The 16,250-nt window shown below is 43.9% G+C and overlaps 1 protein-coding gene and 1 pseudogene across 1 annotated transcript in view; one reads left to right on the plus strand and one right to left on the minus strand.

The window, feature by feature from the left end:
* Positions 1-16,250, plus strand: part of Fkbp5 (FKBP prolyl isomerase 5) — a 103,774-nt gene that overhangs the window by 50,358 nt on the left and 37,166 nt on the right. The gene's annotated exons all lie outside the window — the stretch shown is intronic.
* LOC114629049 lies at positions 4,964-5,329 on the minus strand (annotated as a pseudogene).

Raw genomic sequence — 16,250 nt, forward strand, 5'->3', positions numbered from 1 at the left:
GTCTATATAGTGAGTTCCAGGACATTCAGATCTAGATAGTGAGACCCTGTCTCAAGAAAACAAAAGTAAAAAATAAAAAAATCAATGCTGGGGGTTGGTGAGGTGGCTCATAACCATCTGTAATTCCAGTTCCAGGATATCTTCCAGCCCCTGGGAGCACTAGGTACACATGTGATACACAGATATACATGCAGGCAAAACACCCATATGTATAAAATGGAAAAAAACCAAAAACACTGGGTATAGTGGTGTACACCTTTAAACCAGTACCTTGAGAGGCAAGAGGCAAGCAGATCTGTGAGTTTGAGGCCAGCCTGATCTACATAGCCAGTTCTAAGCCAGCCAGAATTATAAAGTGAGGCTCTGTCTCCAAAAACAAAAAAATTAGTGAAAGATACCTGGAAAAATCATAAACACACTTTCAAGAAAATCAGAGGTTAGTAAAATTCTTGAATTTAGAAAATAATTTTAATAACTAAGTCATCCAAATGTGTGGCTTATAGTTTTAGAAATACCCAAAGGAAAAATCCAAAAGTGTAGGTGATAAAACAGTATCTGTACCTGACTCTTTAAGAAACTAGAGAGTGGGAAACAAAAGCTAAAGTAAACAGAAGAAATAGTTCAGAGATAATAGCTTCAACCAGGAAAAACAAACAAACAGACAACACAGGAAAATAGTAGCACAAGCCAATGAAGTAAAAAGCTGTCACTTAGAAAACAGCAATGTGGTCTAGGAACCTCTAGCCTGAGTGAGCAGGAGGGGAGAGGACACACATTTCTAATTGTAGTGGAAGTAACAAAGACATAGAGCACACATTTAAAAGAAGATAGATTATACTATGAGTTCCTTTACACAAATAAGAGGACAGTGACTCAAGAGGCCCAAGCTTACTTAAGAAGCAGTGACTATCCTAAGAAGTGCTGCATATGTGGAACATGGGTAACTGACAGAATATTTCTCAACTCAGCGTGTGATGCCAACATTACCATTATGTCAAACTTGAATAGATTGCCAAACAAAGTAGAAATAATAACCCTTAAGGACACAGTCCACTAGACTCTGGTGGCACACACCTTTAATTCCAGCACTCGGGAGGCAGAGGCGGGCGGATCTCTGAGTTTGAAGCCAGCCTGGTCTACGGAGTGAGTTTCACGGGACAGCTAGGGCTATACAGAGAAACCCTGTCTCAAAAAGCAAAAAGAGGAGGAAGAGGAAGAAGAAGAAGAGTAGGAAGAGGAAGAGGAGGAAGAAGAGGAGGAAGAGGAGGGGTAGGGGGAACATAGCCCACATGGTGTTTTTTTTGTTTTGTTTTGTTTTTTGTTTTTTGTTTTTTCGATACAGGGTTTCTCTGTATAGCCCTGGCTGTCCTGGAACTCACTCTGTAGACCAGGCTGGCCTCGAACTCAGAAATCCGCCTGCCTCTGCCTCCCAAGTGCTGGGATTAAAGGCGTGCGCCACCACCGCCCGGCCCACATGGTGGTTTTAACTGTCCGTAATTCTAGTCTTGGGGTCCGATACAAACCTGTAGACACAGTGTACAGACATACAGTTAAGCAAAATACTACTGCACGTAAAATGATAAGTAAGCCCTTAAAATCTTTTAGTAGAGAAAAAGATTAACTTTTCACAAACAAAAGTTGTAGAGCAAATTGGTCTTTGTACTTAAAAACATAATCTGTGTTTTATGCTATGTATACTGCTGTGTGGAGCTTTAAGGGGGGTAGACACCCCCTTTTACTTTGAAAATTTGTTGCTTAAGTATTTGGTGTCATCATCTTAATCCGGTAGCTTCCCCTGTGGTTTCTAGGGGACTCCAGGAACGTAATTAATATCTCATAAGGTGCAAGATTCACTAAAGTATTGTTGCTAATAAACAAGACCATTCTCAATTTTTTGTTTTTAGTTTTTTGTTTGTTTTTGTCTTGCTTTTTTTGAGACAGGATTTCTCTGGTTCCTTGGCTGTCTTGGACCTCACTGCAGTCCAGGCTTGGAACTTACAGAGATCTGCCTGCCTCTGCCTCCAGTGTTGACACTGCCAATAAGTTTAGTTGTGTGGAGAGTCCTAGAAAGGAGATGTATAACAAATTATTAAAGACATCTGAGGTGGTTTACCCTTGTAAGCAGGGACAACAGTTGTATTAGAAAAATATCAACCACACATGGTCAGACTTTTATCGTCTAAACTGTGAGATATGAGTAATAAATACCTGGTTGCCAAACAGCGCTAGATTTTTTTTTAACCCTTGAGGACGAATTCCACCAGCAGAGGGCAGAGAAGAGGAAAGAGCCTCGGGAGGCAGGCACTTCAGTGCAAGATGGCGCAGGAGCAAGCACTGGTTCAGATCTCGGGAGTCTGACTCCGAGAGGTTTATTTTAGGCTTATTTAAGCCTAGCACGATCTGGTGAACATTACTCGTATGGTGATTAACTCAGTCCCGTGTGGATAACAAAGCATGATCAGGTCTCTGAGGAACAAGCTAATACTGATCAGGTGCAACTTCATGGACCTCTGTAAAAAGTGCATGTGCCACCTTCCATAAAGGGAGGGTCTCTAGACTGACTGAGAACGCAAGTTTCTGAGAGCATCCTCAAGTGCTAACAGTCCCCACAGACAGACAGAGATCATCAAGCTCCTGCACTCCAGCCTTCTGGGTAGAAACTGGGTCTTGCATTCCTTCCCTTGGAGGAACAACCCTTAACAACAACTTGACATTCTGGGTTCCTCTGCTGCATCTGTGAGCACAAAGACTCTCACAGCCCCTACAAAAAGTAAAGCCAGTTGATTACAGAACTAACTGTAAAATACAAATGTATGGAATGTTTGGAAGAAAATCTTTGTAACTTTGGATGCAACAAGTTTTTGTGAAGTAAAGTGAGTTAAAAGGAAAACAGTGGGACTAGGTGTGACACTCCTGTCATCCCAGCATTAAGAGACAAGACAGGAGAGTCATTGGAGCTTGAGAGCAGGCAGCCTGAGCCACACAGCAAGCAGATCAGAGACTGCCTGGAGTCCTGAGCTGGGAAAGAAAGAATTATAAGTGAACATAAAGAGAATTTTGTGGTCGACGCGTTTATTATCTGGAGTGTAGTGGTTGTAAGATTTTGGCGTGCAGCTTAGAACAGATCACACCAGACCAAATGGTTCCACGAGGGAGGGTGTTTATTAGGGCAGAGGGCAAAGGTGAGGAGAGACGCAGAAGAAGATGGGGGGGGAGGGGAGGCGGGAGAGCAAGATCTGGGGTTCTGCCTTATTTATATGGATGGTGACGTAGCTCTTTTCCCAGGTAAAGGTGAGGTAGCCAGGTGGATTCTGGGAGTGTATAGCGGTTGCCTTGGCAACAATGTAGGGTTGCCTTGATCGCCTCAGTTGCCTAGATGTGATGTCACTGAGTTCAAGCATGATACCAACAGTGGCAGCTTTATGGGGATGGGGAGAGCACACATACTTACATGTTGTATGCTAGAGTGTGTGAAGGTTGTTCTCTGTGCAAGTTACTGTGCAGTCCTTACACTGTCTGCTAAGGAACATGATGCCTGCACCTTCTTCAGCATGCATAGTGTGCTGCTTACATTTTCAAAGCCTAGTGTCATCTTAGAGAGAACTTGTCAGTGATTCTCTAGGAAAAAGGGAGTGCCCTGTGTGTACTGTTTTCTTGCAGTTTTAATGTGTTATAGAGCTGAAAGACCAGGTACCTGGGTGTAGTGCACACACCTTTGATTTCCAGTACTTGGGTGCGTCTCTGTGAGTTCAAGACCAGCCTGGTCTACAAAGTGAGTTCAGGGTTATACAGAGAAATGCTATTGGAGGTGGGGGAGGAGGAGGAGGGCAAATCAAGTACGCACCCCAATGTGTTCTCACATGCGGAACACGTTTTCAGAGAAATGTTAGGTTGATAAAGGGCACACTGGGTGAGAGTAAAGCTGAGGACTGAATGGGGGTGGGCTCATCCTCTAGTCCAGCCGAGCCTGCTTTGTCTCCTAAAAGGAAGAGGCCATGCCCACAAAGGAAGGATGAAAGAGGCAACATTTGGCTTAGTTGCTAAGGTGCTTGTTATACAAGAACCAGGACCTGAACTCAGACCCTCAGCACTCCCAGGAAAAGCCACTTGTGGTGCTGTGAGTCTGGGAAGGCAGAAATGAAGGTTTCTGGGCTTCGTGTAAAAAAAAAATCTAATAAATAAATAATCTAAATAAATCTTCCCAGTGTAGATTCAGTGAGACAATGTCATAAGAAATGAGATGGCGGGCTGGAGAGATGGCTCAGTGGTTAAGAGCTCTGACTGCTCTTCCAGAGGTCCTGAGTTCAATTCCCAGCAACCACGTGGTGACTCACAATCATCTGTAATGGAATCAGATGCCCTCTTCTGGTGTGTCTGAAGAGAGCAATGGTGTTTTCAAATACATAAATAAATAAATTAAAAAAAATAAGATGGAGAACAACTTAGGAAGATACCTGCCGTGCACTTCCGGCCTCCACAGGCATGCACACAGGAATACACAAATGAATAACAGTGAAAATAAATTTAGGAAAGAACAGAGACATGCAGCATTGGAGGATGGAAAGAGGGAACCCCCTCCAATGCTGTGGAGACCCTGTGGGCGACACCTGGAGAAGGCCAAGGAGCAGCTCCCTCCCTGTCCACACGCAGAATACACCCTGCTGGCCCTGCCACTTCTCCACACCTCACCTTCAGAGCTGCAGGGTTATAAATGTACATGGTGTCAGCCCGAGAGTCTGTAGTCACATGTTACAGCAGCTACAGAAAACCAGGGCCCTGACTAAGGCAGCTCACAAGTAATTTTTTTGTCCAGAGGTCTAGAATGGAAAGGCAAGCTCTATAATCCTAAAATAACTTTTTTTTTTTTTCAAAAAACACCAGTCTTTATTGGCCTTGGCTACTTGAGGGGGATGAACTGGGAGGAGTGGGTGGCACCAATACTGGGCCGGCCGTGCTTCGCGGGCTAGTAGGTGATGGAGAACTCACCCAGGTAGTGTCCGATCATCTCTGGTTTGATCTCCACCTGGTTGAAGGTCTTGCCGTTGTACATGCCCACCATGCTGTCGACCATCTCAGGCAGAATGTCCCTCAGGTGGGTCTTCACCACCTCAGGGTTCTCCATGGGCGGTGCCTCCTTCTTGGCCTTTCTCAAGTGCTTGAACAGGGAGTGCTGCTTCCGCCACAGGACGTGGTTCAGGCGCCTTCTCTGGCGGGTACTGTGCAACTGCATCAGCTGCTCATAGGACATGTCCAGCAGCTGGTCGAGGTCCATGCTACGATAGGTGAACTTTTGGAAGGTACGCTTCTTCTTCTGGTCCACTTCAGCCATCTTGGCGGATGCTCGGAAAAGGAAGTCCTAAAATAACTTTTTATTCCTTGAGAAATTTTCTCTTTCCAGCTTTCAAATCTGACTTTCCATAGAAACATAGATTTATTCATTAAGGTATTCTAAATATAAAGTCTTACAGCCAGAGTGTGGCTTTAGTCTAAACCCTTGCAATTTATAGCAGGAGAAATTTGATGTTGGTGCCTGCAGCTGAGGGACCGTGCCTTCTGGCTGCTCAGCCTCCTGCCTTCAGAATGGGCATTCAAGGTGACCAAGGCCTTCGCTCTTTTCACGTGAGGAAGCTCGCTCACAGACCCAAAATGCTATTCTTTTAAAAATTGATTTATTCCATGCACTCACAACCCTTCAAATCTCCAGAAATTAAAAAGGTATACAAACTCCAAACAGATGATACATATTAAATTTTGCTGTAATTTATCTTTAAAGTATGGGGAATTTTATTTTTAGAGATAACTCAGGAAGCACTCATTAGTGTGCTTTTTATGCTCTAAGGAACTCCTTCTTTTCGTCTTCACCTTGTCACAGAGTGCTGTTCCTGAACAAGGGTTCTGTAAGAAACACGAGGCAGCTTTGTTTTTAACATCTGCTTGATATACACTGAAGTGTTTTAATGAGACAGTTGTATGTTATGTGTATGTATGTCTTGCTGCATGTATGTCTGAGCTCCACATGTGTGCAGTTCCTGCAGAGGCCAGAAAATGATGTCAGATAACCCAGAACTGTAATTACGGATGATTGTGAGCTGGTGTGTTGGTGCTGGGAATCAAACCCGGGTCCTTGTTGGAGCAGACAGTGCTGCAGCCCAGGGAAATGATAGTACATAAAACCATGGCTCGAGGCTCTTTCCCCACCTCCGACTCACTGTCTTCCTTCAGTTGCTGGTGAATGTGTGTGGTGAGATGCGGTCCTGCTCCTCTGTTCTTGACTCTTGGCTGTTAAACTAGTTAGGAAGTAGTTAGAAGGTTTGCTGTGTGCTGTGTACACACGTGTGCTGTGTACACACAGATGTGCTTCCAGTGCGCCTTAGAGCTACATGCTTATTTAACTATGCCCAGGGGTTTAGTTACCACTCCTGAGGAGAAGCAAATCTTGTTTTTAATTTTAAGGTTAGGAATGTGTACAGCAGAGTTTTTTTCATATTTAATTTAGAGAAGTAATCTCTGTGTCAGTGAACCTTAGCCCTGATTCTGTATTCTGCCTGGTATTTTACTGTCTTTGTTCTGACTGCTTTTGAAAATCACAGGCCACCCCCCGCCCCAACCCCCGTATCGAGTACTGTCCTTAAGGAGTGGAGGTTTTAAAGAAGGCCACACATTCCTACACTGTGGGGTATTTACTGGCTTCTGTCAGTCTGTTCTTAGAAACCAGTGCAGACTTGGAACTAAATTATTAGGTGTTAATGAGTCACCTTAGGTTAATAATATACTGCTCTGGTACCAAGTAGAAATTTGATTTTTTTTTTCCTCTTAAGATTAAAAACATGGAGCCAGTGTGGTAGCACATTCTTTTAATCCCAGCATTTGGAAGGCAGAGGCAGGCTACTCTCGGAACTTGAGGTTAACTTAGCAAGTTCTATGACATCCAGGACTACATAGTGAGACCTTGTCTCAAAAAACAAAACCAAACAACAATATGGTCCAAATATGGTTATGGATTCATTCATGCTGTCTCTGCCCTTACCAAGTGTACATTTTATTTTATTTTTTTTTAAAGATTTATTTACTTATTGTATGTGAGTACACTGCAGCTGTCTTCAGACACACGAGAAGAGGGCATCGGATCCCATTACAGATGGTTGTGAGCCACCATGTGGTTGCTGGGAATTGAACTCAGGACCTCTGGAAAAGCAGTCAGTGCTCTTAACCGCTGAGCCATCTCTCCAGCCCAAGTGTGCATTTTATGAAGACACATTTTCTAGAACAGTGCCTGACACAGCACAGTTGCTTATTGAATTCTCCCCCTCCAAGAATTCAAACTCAGGGCCTCAAAATCTCAAAAAAAATTTTTTTGAGAAACTAAAATAAGTAAATAAGTGGGGTTTTATAATTTTATGTGAATGGATGTTTCTTCTGCATGTAAACCAAGGGCATACCTGAGGCCAGAGAGGGCCAGGAAAGTCAAAGGATCCCCTAGACCTGGAGTTACAGATCCATGAGCTGCCATGGGTGCTTGGGCTTGAATCCAGGTCCTCTGCTAGTAAGCACAGGCCGTGCGTTCAGTCACCAGCACCAAAACCAAGAGGTTCGAGAACTAGTCTGATTTGCTTAGGAGCAGTTAGGACAATATTTTTATCTTAATTACCATTAAATTCTATATATATGATTGTTACCAAGACTTTTCTCCCTGTATATTTTGAGAGCACCTCTTGCTCCACATGTCCCAGCTAGAGTTCCCTTGGTCTTTGGAAGGCACTGCTGATGCTGAATTAGGCCAGCAAGAAAGCTCTGCCGGTGATCCCCGGGGCCCGTGTGGTGGAGGGAGAGCAGACTGCTGGCAACGGTCCCGACTGCCACATCTGTGCTGTAGCATGGTCCCCTCCTTCCCCATGAATAAACCAAATGTGATTCAGATTTGGTTTGGTTTTAAGATAGGGTTTCTCTGTGTAGTTGCCAATCTTGTTCTCCAGTGGTTCTTACCTGGCTTGCCCAGTGGAGTGGGGCTTGGCCTGCTGAGGATCTCTGCAGATGTTTTGGAATACAGAATCATGTTACAAATTGTCCTGCATATGCCATTGCATATGCCATTGTCTTTTTTTCTTTTTTTTAAAGATGTATTTATTTTATGTATGTGTATTGTGTATATACTGTCAATCCCTTCAGACACACACCAGAAGAGGGCATCAGATCCATTACAGATGGTTGTGAGCCACCATGTGGTTGGGGGGAATTGAACTCAGGACCTCTGGAAGAGCAGTCAGTGCTCTTAAGCACTGAGCCATCTCTCCAGCCCGCTGTTGTCTTTTCTAAGAGGATGTGTTGGTACCTGCTGTGATGGCACACATACCTTTCAAGTGGGCAGATGTCTAGTGAATTTGAGGCCAGCCTGCTCTACATAGTGGGTTCCAGGACATCCAGGGCTATGTACACAGAACCTGTCTTTTAAAAAAATGTATGTGTGTGTGTGGGAGGAGGGGGTGTTGGCAGCTTTCTGGCTTTTGTTTGGTTTCCTTGTCAGTAGTATAAGGTTGTTTGCCTGCAGTGGGTAACACTTCACTTGTTCCATGCAGATGGGCTTTGTAGCCGTCTTAATCCTGAGGGGAGATGGTAATGAAAACAGACATTTGACCTTTAGCCATCAGCCTGTGCAGTTGTAATCAGCGGCAACCTAGACACCTGCCAACAGTGTCAGCTGCAGTCGTAATGACACATTCTGATCCACGCCTTCTCATCCGTAACTCTTCAGTGTCTAGGGGACCAGATCATCGCTGCACACCATAGGGATGCACTGTATCAACCATAATGACCGTGACCGTCTCCGTGCACTTTAATGAAAGCAGTGGTGTTCTTTCTGAGTAAACATTGACAGATTGCTTTCCTAGTTATGTAGTTTGAGTGTCTTTCATGTTAGAGACTAAATAATCTTCAACTGTGCATGGGTTTAGCTCATCTCTTTCACGACTGTGTGACATTTTTATAGTGTGCATTTCCAGATGTTTGCACACTTCATGATGATTCACTTGAGGAAATGTTTTTATTTGGGGCTAGAGATTGCTCATTGAGAACACTGATTGCTCTTCCAAAGGATCCAGGTTCAGTTCCTAGCACCCACAACTATCTGTAACTTCATTCTTAGAGGGTCTTATACCCTTCTCTGGCCTTTGTAGGCACCAGGCATGCATCTGGTATGCATACACCATTGTTTTGGTAAGCAAAACACCCATGCATATAAAATAAAATACTTTTTTTAAATAAGAGCATAGGGCTGGGCGGTGGTGGCGCACGCCTTTAATCCCAGCACTTGGGAGGCAGAGGCAGGCGGATTTCTGAGTTCGAGGCCAGCCTGGTCTACAGAGTGAGTTCCAGAACAGCCAGGGCTACACAGAGAAACCCTGTCTTGAAAAACAAAATCAAACAAACAAACAAAAACCAAAATAAAATAAGAGCATAATTTTAAAAGAAACATTATGTAGCCAGACTGTTAATTTAGCTCTACCGTATGCAGCCTGTGAATATTTAATTACTGGGGAAACCTGTGCACCTCCCTTTCTGAATCATAACTTTAAATTCCCTCTTGGCTGTTTCCTTTATGAATTTAAGGATGACTGGTTCTTTGTACAATTAAACCTTTCCTTCCCTCTACCAAAGCGTTTCATGTTCCCCTCTAAAAGCCTGCTGCAAACATGAAACTTTGCATCTGTCACCTTGGCGTCTTTATTGATCCCTCCTTGCTTCACTTTGAAACTCAGGACACACTGCCTTCCTCCCCCACTCCCCTTGCCGAATGCCTCTGAAAGACAGTAGCGAACACACAGACTCAGCAGCACTTCATGTCTGTCGTTTCAAAACAACCTTTAGCCAAATACTTATTCTTCAGAAATGTCCTGTCTTACTCCAAGTAGTATCTGCAGAAAGGTTTGCAGTTGCAGTCACAGAATTCCAAAGTGCTCAGGGAAGAGAGCACTCAAATATTAAAAGATGGTGAAAAACATTGCTAATGTTTAAAAGGTCTCTATAACATACTAAAAATATTGGTCATAGCTGCTGACCAAATAATGACATAGAAATTCCATCAACGAAAACCTCTCCCAACATAGAGCAAAAGGACAGTGATGGAAAGGAGAGAAGTGGTGGCTTCTACATAGTGGGTTCCAGGACATCCAGGGCTATGTACACAGACCCACATCTGGCTGCTTGGGAGACTGTGTGGCGTGCTCTGACTCCTGGTGCTCTGAGGCTGACTCGGCCCGGCCCCTCTGGGTTGGAGTCGGGCACCTACAGATTTTAAAAGTTCCACGGATAATCCTAATACTGACAGCGTTAGAAAAAGTAGTAAGAAACCCGAAGGCTAAGACAGCACAGGTCTGACATCTCTTCAGTCAGACTTTGGGGCAGAGGGCAGGATTATTGGAGTGTCTGTGGAGTGAGACCTGTGGGAGACATGTTGGGGCTGAGGGAAGAAGGTAACACGTGGGCACCTCTCTGCTTACTGTAACTTCGAGAAGCAAGAATATTTTTGTACTTCCCATAGGGAATATCGAGGAGCCAGCCACTCTAGGAGGGAGAGAAACCTGACTGGTCTATGGGATCCAACATAGGCCCTGCTCTTGGCCTCCCTGAGTTCTCTAGTGAACCCCAAGCCCAGTGCTGCACTTGGTATGCCCTACTCCACGGTCAGGGCACTGCCACGGAGAGGCTCATCAGCTGACACCGGGAAGGCAGTCTGCTTCTCTGTTGGACCCATTGATCTCGTCTGCTTTCTAGTTCTGGGAATCTTCCTGACTTTTCACAATCGGTGATGCGTACCTACCCTTTTGTTATTGTTTTCTGAACTGTTAGGAGTTTTACAGATTTACTAGACATGAGATTGTCATGTCCCTTCAGCCAGTTCCCAACACTGCAAAAACAACTTCTGTAGTGTGACTTTGAGAAGTGAAAGCTCAGGACTTTGAACCTGCTTGAAGCCGACAGGGTAAAACAGTAAGAGTTCAGATGCTTTCTTCAGACTCGCCTTCACTGCATAGTGTTAACAGTGGCTAGTCTAGTATGTTCTAGGGGTTCTTTTGTTTTGCTAGTAATACAACCCTGTGCCTCCTGCTTACTTAATCATTCAGACCAAAATGGTGGCATACTCCTTTAATTAGTGCTCAGGAAGCAGAGGCAGGAGGATCTCTGTGAGTTCTAGAACAGCCTAGGCTACATAGAGAGAGACCCTTCTCAAAACAAAACAGGAAACAAATGCAACAATAATTCATCTGGTTAAACTGTCCCAGCAAAGCAAACGTGTCCTGTGAGGTGTTCGGAGTTCTAGTCAAGGAACATAGCTACTTTACCCCTTCTTAGGAGAACAGTCCTGTGATGTTCACCTCTGCTGTGGTGTACATGGAACTGTGAGGGAAAGGGAGGCTGGTTCCCTTGCCAGCCAGCTCAGCAGGTCACCCCTGACAGCAACGGTGTGACAGACGGAGCCACATCGCCTCACAGCCCAGGCAGAGTGAAGTAGATCTGCTAGCTTTGCCAGAGAGAATGCATGGTTTCAGGCTGTAAGGTGGCAGAGCCTCTATCTTAAACTGTCTTCCTTACTGGACATCTCAGAGCCTTTGGCTGAGAGGCTGATGGAATCACTCCCAGAAGTCCAGCTGAGGACTGAGGAAGGACACTGGAAATGAGGAAGGGAGGAAGACTGAGGAGGGACTCGGGAAGGTGGCTCCAGCTGGCTGGCTGCCCTCAGCTGGCTGGCCACTCTGATGCATCTGTCGAGTCAAGCTGTTTCTGTTTTGTTTTTCACTTCTTATAAATGTATACATGCATGCATGTATGATAAGGTATACTGCTTTAGACATTTAAATGTACCTCAGTGGCATGAAGTACTCTCCCTCCTAATACTGTGAAACCATTACTGGTCATTTTTGTCATCACCCCAAACAGAAACTCTGTACCTTAAAACACCCCCTAGTGACCTTCATTCTACTTTGATTCTGACTTTGACTCTGTGCATGTGTTGTATACATGCGTATGTGTTGGCATGTGAGTGCACTTGTGTACAGACCAGGGCTCAACATCCAGTGTTCTAAAATTTCTTGGTATTTTATTTATGATTGGTGTGTATGCATGTATATGCCACAGTGTTTGTGTAGAGGCCAGAGGATACATTTTAGGATGTAGTTCTTTCCTTCCATGTGGAATCCAGGGATCAAACTCCAGTTTTCAGGCATGTGTAAGAAGCACACCTACTCTCTGATCCATCTCTCCAATCCTGCACCAACTCTAGACTGACTGGCCAGCAAGCCCCTGAGATCTCACATGCTCAGCGTGTGCTCTGACAGACACTGAGAATACCGTAGGATCCCAACACGCTTTTCTGATGGCTAGGAACTGGTATCTCTTACAGTGTTTTTTTTTTTTTGTTTACCTGGTCACTGTTGATATGAAACATCTTGTCATTTTCTGCATGAAGGTGTATATGTATATTTTTTTTTGAGAGAGATAGACGGAGAGGGAGAGAGAGAAAGAGTGTGTGTGTCCAACACCACCTCCATGTAGAAGACAGACCTTTCTATGGGGAAAGTAGCTGAATAACCATTGTGAGTAATTTCATGTAGCTGTGCAGTTGATTCCTCTACCTGTGTAGTTAGCTCTTTTTTTCTTTTTTAAAGTGTATTTCTTGTCTGCCAGTAAATAACTGTTACTGTCTCTAGGCTGGAATGTCTGAGAGAGGTCTGAGGTGGAAGTTTAAATGAGGACTTTCCACTCCATTCTTATAACCAAATGTCAAAATTGGGGTCCACTTAACATGCCCTATGTTCTGAGACCTAGGTATGTTTCTTTCTTGTGCCTTTTCTCTTCTGTGGAGCTTGCTGTGGTTCCTCAGAGCTTCTAACGAAGAAGTCAGGCATGATCCGATGGGACACTGGTGTAAGAACAGCAGCAGTCATATGTACAGACTGTGTTCAAAGCTCTGGGTAGCTCCTCATATAAGAGCCTGTTACCTGAAGTTGTCAGTACCTGTTGGTGAAACACTGTGTCTTCTCGTGTCTCTGTTGTGTCTCGGGTGACTGCTGGCTGGCACTTTGGAGGGTGAGTGCCTATCTGGCATGTCCATAACAGAAGAACTGGGTGTTCCCTTTCTGGAGCTCTGGGATGAAGTTTCCCTCCTTAAGCTGGTGCAGTACAGTAAACTTTATCATGAATTAATAATAGTCTTAGGTAAACTAAGCCAGACTTTAGGCCAGAATAAGCAAGACTCTGTTAGAAAAATACTGAAATTTCCTTAGTTTGTCTTAAAGGTTTGTTTGTTTGTTTTTTGGGTTTTTTTTGTTTTTTTGTTTTTTTTTTGTTTTTCGAGACAGGGTTTCTCTGTTTAGCCCTGGCTGTCCTGGAACTCACTCTGTAGACCAGGCTGGCCTTGAATTCAGAAATCCACCTGCCTCTGCCTCCCAAGTGCTGGGATTAAAGACATGCGCCACCACCGCCCAGCTTTGTCTTAAAGGTTTTTAAGAATTGTCTTTTTAATATAACACTATAAAGCAAAAAGTCTACTTATTTTATCTATTTGCTTACAAAAATCTATACTTCTAGTGACCTAAATTAAATTCAAGGGAAATGTTTAGAAAATTAAGGTTTTTTGTTTTTGTTTTTTTTGTTTTTTTTGTTTTTTTTTTTTAAGGGGAAGGGGTTGTGTTGTGGTTTTTGTTTGTTTGCTTTTTCTTTGTTTGGTTGATTGGTTTTTGGGTTTGTTTGTTTGTTTGTTTGTTTTCTCGTTTTTGAAACAGAGTTTCTCTGTATATAGCCCTGGCTGTCTTGGACCTTGCTTTGTAGACCAGGCTGCACTTGAACTCACAGAGATCTGTCTTCCTTTGTCTACTGAGTGCTGGGATGAAAGTGTGCAGGACCACTGCACTGACCAGCTTAATTTATTTCTTTATTCCTTAAGATTTAAAGAGCTTTGAAACCTTAAGATTTCTTTTTAAGATTTGAAACGGCCTGAAGAAAAAAACCAGAAAAGGTTGTCTTCTGGTTTTCCGAATCCCTAGTACTTCTCTTCATGTGGACTCAGCAGTGCTGTCTCGAGATTCTCAGACTTGCATCCTCACACCCTTCAGGTGACCAAGCTCCTTTGTCCAGGTGGCACTTACAGAAGCGACAAGCTGGGTTGAAGGGAGTTGAGACTTGAATAGCAAGCCAAGATGTCTTTTCTTCATCTTTTATTTTTAAGTATTTTGCTTTTGAGACTTTCATATATGAATACTGTTTTTACATCATTTCTCCTTTAATTCTGCCATATCCCCTTCTCAAATTCGTGCCTTCTTATTTGTTAATTGTTACGTGTGTGCATGCATACACATGGATGTGTGTGTGTGTGTGTGTGTGTGTGTGTGTTTGAATATAGGTTGCTGAGGTCATATAGTTTTGCTTATATGTGTTTAGGGAAGGTAGCTAAGGTAGCTCACCCCTGATCCTCCTCCACCTCCTGAGTGCTGGTATTGCAGGCAGTTTATGCTGCATGTGCCTGGCTGAAGAAAACTTTTTTTTCTCTCTTTTTTAAAAATTAATTTTGCATTGTCTGCATGGACATCTGCATATCATCCCCATACATAGGCCAGAAGAAGGTGTCAGATCTTCTGGAGTTGTGTTACGGATGCTCGTGAGCCCCCATGAGGGTGCTGGGAACCAAATGTCAGCCCTCTGGGTGCTCTTAGCCACGGAGCCAGCTCTCCAGCTTACCCATTACATATTTCTGGAAGAATAGCACACAAAGTCCACCTTCCCTTACAGCGCCGTGAGGCAGGTTGTCTACTTGCTGCTGTAACGAGGTTTGGTTATGACACAGAGCACCTATTAGAAGGCCATCAGCCCCTCCCCACCCTTTGAGTTTTTGACACAGGGCTTTTCCTGTGACTAGGCTGGCCTCAGAAATCCGCCTGCCTCCGCCTCTCGAGTACTGGGATTAAAGGGGCAATCACCACGCCCAGGCTAGATCTGGTTTCTTAAATGTTGCCACGCATGACTCCTTGTTGCTCAAGAAATTCCTAAGCAATCCCAGACACGTGGTGTATAAAAGAGACATACAAGGAGAACATTTATTGATAATAGGTCATAGTTTATTTTAAAACAATCTTTGCTGTATAGATATTTTTTACTATTTATTCAAGATGAAAACAAATATGCATTCCAACCAATGGATATGCTTGTTTGTCCAGTACGGTTAAGTCCAAAGATAGACTTTGTTTTGATATTACCTGCTGAGAAATGGCAGCAGGAAAATATTAGGTACTTGTTGTGTGTCCTTAAACCATGGTGTTTTCATAAGAGCAGAAACTGTTGTATGTGCAACAAAAACACTGCAGTTCGTACATAGTCCACAGTAGCCTCCAGTGTGAGCTGAGGGGCCGCGAGCAGCGCCATTTAGCATTGCATGGCGCAGTGGCACGTATGGTCAGATGCATGTGTGTGCTCAGAACCAGGAGCTCAGTAGAGCTCCACACCGTGGCATGGCCAGCTGCCAGGGCACCTTGGATTCCTTGTAGATTTATTTTTGTAGGGACTTTGGGCCAGTGTGTGTTGAGAAAGCATTGCTGCTGCCCCGTTCTTCTTTCCCTGGTGTGAGATCACTACTCATTCTTTAGTCGTGCTACACACCGCCTGCTAGCATGATGTGAAGCACACCTTTTCTGTGGGGAATTGTGGGGTGGTGCTGGTAGATACTTCTCAAGAAATTCTCACCTAGTGGCTTTAATGTGTCCAGTGCTTCAGTCATGTTCTGTTGTTAGAGGTCCACGTGTCTCTGAAAACCTACAGAACATTTCCCAAGGATACATGACCTACTCCTTCCAGATATTTGAAAAAAAATTTTTTTTTCTCTTTAGGTGCTTCCTATAAGCTCTCATGCATCAGAAATAGGTGTGTCACAAGCACTGGGTCGTAGAAGCTGAGAGGCAGCCTCCCTGTGTAATTTCCCTTATTATCTGGTCCAGCATTGTGCTGAGCTAGGTACTTAACTTTTGTTGTTTGTTTGAGAACAGCTTGTTCTAGGCTTTCTCTTACCCTGAGCCAAACATGTGGACCTTTTATTCTGGTATAAACTGTACTAGAAAGTCCAGCACAGGGGCTTGGCCCTGGGATTGTGCTGCTCCTCTTATTGAAAATCTTTCAACACAACAAACTGCTCACCCTGAAGAAAACTTAGCTTGTTTGGAAATGAGTTTAAACACTCACATTTTAGGTGCCTATTTATTAGTCCTGTCAGA

Source organism: Grammomys surdaster, unplaced genomic scaffold (assembly GCF_004785775.1).
Source record: "Grammomys surdaster isolate TR1022 unplaced genomic scaffold, NIH_TR_1.0 277, whole genome shotgun sequence".
NCBI classification, from domain to species: domain Eukaryota; kingdom Metazoa; phylum Chordata; class Mammalia; order Rodentia; family Muridae; genus Grammomys; species Grammomys surdaster.